The sequence below is a fragment of the Herpailurus yagouaroundi genome, unplaced genomic scaffold (genome assembly GCF_014898765.1).
Source record: "Herpailurus yagouaroundi ecotype Mexico unplaced genomic scaffold, PumYag 210, whole genome shotgun sequence".
Lineage (NCBI taxonomy): Eukaryota > Metazoa > Chordata > Mammalia > Carnivora > Felidae > Herpailurus > Herpailurus yagouaroundi.
In genome coordinates, this window is record NW_024412441.1 from 12,536,059 (window position 1) to 12,542,744 (window position 6,686).

A 6,686-nucleotide genomic window follows, 5' to 3' on the forward strand; every position below is an offset into this window, starting at 1 on the left:
GCAGTTGAACTACTTACATGGCAGCTCAGGACTCCAGCACAAGTGATCCAGTTAGCAAGGCAAAAACTGCGCCACATTTCTGATATAGTCTCAGAAGTCACACAGCATCACTTATACCTCAATTTTTAAATAGTTTTTTCAATGTGCATTTGTTTATTTTTGAGGGGGCGGGGGAGAGACAGAGGGAGTGGAAGAGAAAGGGAGAGAGAATCCCAAGCAGGCTCCACACTGTCAGCATGGAACCTGATGCAGGGCTCGATCTCATTAACCCTAAGATCATGACCTGAGCTGAAATCAAGAGCTGGTCACTTAACGGAACTTTGCCACACAGGTGCCTCCACTTATACCTCACTGTTTTCATTGCAAGTGAGTCACAATCGTGTCCCTCAAAGGAGTTGACATAGACCTCACACTTTTTGATGGAAAGAGTATGAAGGAAATGTTGTAAGAGAAAAGCATGAGGGATGGGAAACATTGCCGTGGCCATCCGTGTGTAACCATTTTGGAAGATACAGTCTGCCATGCTACACGATTCTTTTCAAATTCTTCCATTTTAAAGAAGTATGTCCTATTCTTTCAAGTTCTATTCCTACCCTCCCCTACTTTCTTAATACTTTTAAGCATACTTAAAGTCCCTTTTGCATTTGTGCCCTTGGTTGTGGATAAGACCCCCATCAAGCTTTTCCAAGATTGCCATTGCTGAGCATTCAATGGGATTCACTGATCACACACAAATGTTTAACTTAGATTTTTGGCACAGGGCTGCTATGTGATGAGGTTATTGTGAGAATTCGAGCCCTACATAGGCAACACAGAATAAGAATCTTTCTTTCTTTCTTTCTTTTGCTTTCTTTCTTTCTTTTTAATGTTTAGTTTTGAGAGACAGAGAGACAGAGCATGAGTGGGGGGGGGGGGGGGAGAGAGAGAGGGAGACACAGAATCAGAAGCAGGCTCCAGGCTCCGAACTGTCAGCACACAGCGTGACATAGGGCTTGAATCCATGAACCGAGAGATCATGACCTGAGCCGAAGTCGACGCTTAACCGAATGAGCCATCCAGGTACACCAAGGACCTTCATCTCTTAGCTCTGTTAGTATCCATGTCCCAAGGATAGGAGCCTGGCCCATGGTCTGTGGGGGGCCTAACTATAGGCTATTCCCATGTGCAGAAGTAGAGACTTGACTGCCCTTTCCAGTTGTTAAAATCCATACCCCAAGATGCTGGGTAGCATTCATCTCTGTGGATTCTCAATTTTTGACACATGGAAATTTCTATTTCTTATTTAGTAGCTCAGACACTTTTTTTTGTTTATTTTTGAGAGAGAAAGAGAGAGAGTGCATGGGGGAGTGGGAAACAGGATCTGAAGTAGGCTCTGTGTGGACAGCAGAGAGCCCAATGCGGGATTCTAACTCACAAACTGTAAGATCATGATGACCTGAGCCGAAGTCAGACACTTAACTGACTGAGGCACCCAGCGCCCCTCAGCTATACACTTTTTAAAAAAAATGTTTTTAGTGTCTAGCAATTTTATGTGCCAGGGGTGGAAAGAGGATTTCCCGTGTTTTCTTGGTCCTCATTTTGATGAAAGTTAACTGTGTTTCTAAATATAGAGTTTTGGATTGCTGAATGCTTGCATTTAATGAACAGATAAGCTCTTTTTTTTTTTATGGATTACCTAACCTCATTTTAGGAGGAAATGAGAGAATAAGGCTTTTGTGTGGAGAGACCAAGAAGGCATGGGTGTGTATTTGAAGAATAGACACGTTCGGAACCTATTGGATTCAGGTCACAGATGTCAAGGACCCATTCTTGAAGAGTTGTTTCAGTGTAAGTCTGCTCCCCCCCCATAAAATTCCAGAGGACTCTGGAGACAGTCACTATTCAGTGACCTTTCTATCCCTATCAACTGACTATCCAGTCATCAGTTGAGTAGGAACTCCAAACTGTGTATTCTCAGAACCCTTGACCACAGGCTTTCCACTTGAGAGATGAGGCATAGCAACACCCTGCCCTGCCATGATCCTATCCATGCCACAATGTTTAGCAGCCCCAGGAAAACTCCTCAGAAAACTGAAGTGACCATTCTGGGAACCCAGCAAGGTTTGGCTTACTTTTACATCATGAAGAAATAAAGCATTATAGAGCACCAAAAACCAGGGCAGCTAGAGGGCTCATCCATGTCACAAGTGCAGATTTTAGACACAGGTGAGATAGGAGGTAATGAGAATTCCTAAGGAAATGCAATCTAATCCAGCAGAGTCAGTTCTCAGGGGGAAAATGGGATTTTACTAAAATTAGTCTTCAGGGCATTTTCTCCCATCTCCACCTCTTCTTGATACTTATTCAAAGGGAATTATTTTCAGACTTCTGAAATTGTCCTTTATTTTATTTTATCTTTTATTTTTATTTTTTTTATATTTATTTATTTTTGAGAGACAGAGAAAGACAGAGCACAAGTGGGGAAGGGGCAGAGAGAAATCGAGACACAGAATCAGAAGCAGGCTCCAGGCTCCAAGCTGTCAGCACAGAGCCCGATGCAGGGCTTGAACTCACAAACCATGAGATCATGACCTGAGCCAAAGTCAGAAGCTTAACCGAGTGAGCCACCCAGGCACCCCTGAAACTGTCCTTTAAAATGGATACTTGGGAGGGTTAATATTTATACAACTGCTCTTGTATAAGCAAAATGATAATGATAAAGATGACTCACCAAATACTACCCATTCCCCAAGGTCCAGTCAAATTCTGGCCCCCGTTGTGAAGTCTTTTCTGTCAACACCAGTCCATTCTGACCTCTCCTTTCCTCTGAGCTCCAATTTACTGTCTATTCCACTCACTGTTCATCTCACACATGCCTCAGGATTTTTCCTGCCATTGTCTGAAGTTATTTACTTCTAACGTTTTTTGTAAACTTCTGATACATCGAGGTTGTGTCTCTTTAACCAGATTATAGAATTTTTAAGTCCAGGAATATACATTGCACATCTTCATTTTAATAATTTATAGCACTCACCATGGGCTAAGCATGACACAAGGGCTCCATAAATATTAATAAATGATAGCTTGTTTGTTCCTTCTTTTGTTTGGAAGCTTACATGCTACACCATATATTCAGAAACTGGGATGCTCTGGAATACAAAGAACCCATGAAGAAGTGATTCAGTCTCACCATGCTTCGGTTTCCCACCACAGCATGGAGATGACAATACTTGCTAGTCTCTGTTACACTGGTAGATGAGGACCTTGTTGTTGTGGGTATTAGTTTTTTAATCATACGACACAAATAACTTTAAATATAAGCTTACTTATATAAAGTGTACCTCACTTTACACAAGTGACATAGCTCTGAAAAATTGGATGAAAAATGAGTTTTCACTGATTTATTGTTTGACTTCATCATTTAAAGTTTGATATGGGTCTGTCAGTTGTGAAATCAGTTATGCAGTAGGAACTTGAAAATAAAGAAAAAACAAAGCTCGGGTCAGATTGAATTGACTTGAGATAAGGACTCTGCCCTAATTTCTACATTTATAAATCCAGACTTTTCTTCTTCACTATCCTCCAACAACATAGAGAAGATCCACCAGTGATCCATCATTCAAATCCCTCTATGTCTGATCTGTACAGTCCCTGCTCTTGCATATTCTCTTCTGACCCCACGTGGTGAAACTACAAATGGAGTAAGCCAACTTCCTGCTTTCAGGGCTCTTGAGCCTTGAACATCAAGCTCCTCTGAGGATCATATAGCCCTGTAGATTTCACCATTACCAATCTCTTCAACCCCCCAAGGGTATCACCACCACCAGAACTCAAAGTAACTGACTTTGCTTCCCACTTAGCTGGAAAAAAAAAATATGCAAGTGTGTGTGTGTGTGTGTGTGTGTGTGTGATAAAATAGGAACAATCTCAACAAAATTGCTACTTTGTTTAACCCCACTCACAACCCTCCCTAACAAACTTATGTAACTGAGATGTGATTTTGGGTTTCCCTCTATCAGAGACCTAAGCAATTTGACCTAAGCCCTAAACCCACATTTCTCTACCTGTATAGGTCAAGAGACCCTCCTTAAGGTTTATGCAAATGCAACACTTAATTGCCTTTGCCTTATCTATTCCTTTTGCACCTTGTGTTTTGTCTCTAAGGAGCCCCTGACAGCCAGGATGCTCATCTTGGCCCCTTCACTATTTTCCACAGGAAATCCTATCACAATAATGGTTTTGTGAATTTCATAACTTCACTGAAGGCTTAAGGAATTATTGGGAGGTATCATTTGGGACACACCCTGACTTTCACCAGTGAAGTGAAATTTACACCCCATCTCCTATGTCAGAAGCCATCCAAACAAAGCACTTGTTTCTAATCCATGATCTTCAACACCATTAGCCATTGAAGTGTAGCTCACTTCCTAATGTTTATTTTCTTTTTCCTTTTTTTTTAAATGTTTTTATTTATTTAATTTACATCCAAGTTAGTTAGCTTATATTGCAACAATGATTTCAGGGGTAGATTCCTTAATGCCCCTTACCCATTTAGCCCATCTTCCCTCCCACAACCCCTCCAGTAATCCTCTGTTCTCCATATTTAAGAGTCTCTTATGTTTTGTCCCCCTCCCTGCTTTTATATTATTTTTGCTTCCCTTCCCTTGTGTTCATCTGTTCTGTGTCTTAAAGTCCTCATATGAGTGAAGTCATATGATATTTGTCTTTCTCTGACTGACTAATTTCACTTAGCATAATACCCTCTAGTTCCATCCACATAGTTGCAAAGGGCAAGATTTCATTCTTTTCGATTGCTGAGTAATATTCCATTGTATATATATATATATATATATATACCACATCTTCTTTATCCACTCATCCATTGATGGACATTTGGGCTCCTTCCATACTTTGGCTATTGTTGATAGTGCTGCTATAAACATTGGGGTGCATATGTCCCTTCGAAAAAGCACACCTGTATCCCTTGGATAAATACCTAGTAGTGCAATTGCTGGGTCGTAGGGTAGTTCTATTTTTGGTTTTTTGAGGAAACTCCATAGTGTTTTCCAGAGTGGCTGCACCAGCCTGCATTCCAGCCAACAATGCAAAAGAGATCCTCTTTCTCAGCATCCTGGCCAGCATCTATTGTTGCCTGAGTTGTTAATGTTAGCCATTCTGACAGGTGTAACGTGGTATCTCATTGTGGTTTTGGTTTGTATTTCCCTGATGATGAGTGATGTGGAGCATTTTTTCATGTGTCGGTTGGCCATCTGGATGTCTTCTTTGGAGAAGTGTCTATTCATGTCTTTTGCCCATTTCTTCACTAGATTATTTGTTTTTTGGGTGTTGAGCTTGAGAAGTTCTTTATCGATTTTGGGTACTAACCCTTTATCTGGTATGTCGTTTGCAAATATGTTCTCCCATTCCATTGGTTGCCTTTTAGTTTTGCTGATTGTTTCCTTCTCTGTGCAGAAGCTTTTTATTTTGATGAGGTCCCAGTAGTTCATTTTTGCTTTTGTTTCCCTTGCCTCCGGAGACGTGTTGAGTAAGAAGTTGCTGTGGCCAAGATCAAAGAAGTTTTTGCCTACTTTCTCCTCTAGGATTTTAATGGCTTCCTGTCTTACATTGAGGTCTTTCATCCATTTTGAGTTTATTTTTGTGTAAGGTGTAAGAAAGTGGTCCAGGTTCATTTGTTCAACTGGACATGTTGCTGTCCAGTTTTCCCAGCACCACTTGCTGAAGAGACTGTCTTTATTCCATTGGATATTCTTTCCTGCTTTCTCAAAGATTAGTTGGCCATACATTTGTGGGTCCATTTCTGGGTTCTCCATTCTGTTCCACTGATCTGAGTGTCTGTTTTTGTTGCAGTGCCATACTGTCTTGATGATTACAGCTTTGTAATACGGCTTGAAGTCACACTAATGTTTATTTTCTGAGGTGAGTCTGTCCATTCTGCCCAGTCTTCAGATTTTTGTCATTCTGAAAAATGAAAATTTCAACATCTCCTTTTATTCATCTTTTTTTAAACTTTTGTTTCCATTTCCAGTGGAAAGGCTTTTATTTTTTTCAACAGTTGAAGCCTTATTCCACCACTCATTATGGGGGTTCTACCATCCTCTAAGGCCTTGCTCTACCAATTATCTCTTTTTTTTTTTTCCTGCAACTCTCCCCACAGCCTACAGACATGCCAAGTTAATTTCCTTTTAAAAGAAACAAACATTATTAAACTAAAAAGTTTCTGCATAGCAAAGGAAACAATCAACAGAATGAAGAGACAACCTACAGAATGGGAGAAAATATTTGCAAACCATACAGATGATAAGGGGCTAATAGCCAAAATATATAAGAAACTCAAACCACACAATAGGTAATCATCATCATCATCATCATAATAATAACTCAATTAAAAAATGGGAAGGACCTGAATAAACATCTCTCAAAAGAAGACACACAAATGGTCAACAGATATATGAAAAGGTGCTCAATATCACAAATCATCCAGCAAATGTAAATTAAAACTGCAATGAGATATCACCTAACCTCTGTTAGAGTGGCTACAATAAAAAAGACAAAAGCTAACAAGTGTTGGTGAAAATGTAGAGAAAAGGGATATCTTGTACCCTGTTGGTTGATTATAAATTGGTGTAGTCATTGTGGAAAACAGTATGGAGATTCCTCAAAAAATTAAACATAGAACTACCATATGA

At 40.1% G+C, this 6,686-nt stretch overlaps 1 long non-coding RNA gene across 1 annotated transcript in view; it reads left to right on the plus strand.

Annotated features, from left to right (window-relative positions):
- The window catches only part of LOC121016311 (uncharacterized), a 71,072-nt gene extending 68,829 nt beyond the window's left edge, over positions 1–2,243 (plus strand). Inside the window, exon 3 of the long non-coding RNA XR_005784219.1 lies at positions 1,691–2,243. This is a non-coding gene — a long non-coding RNA (uncharacterized LOC121016311). The remainder of the gene's footprint in view (positions 1–1,690) is intronic.
- The last annotated feature ends 4,443 nt before the right edge of the window (positions 2,244–6,686 follow it).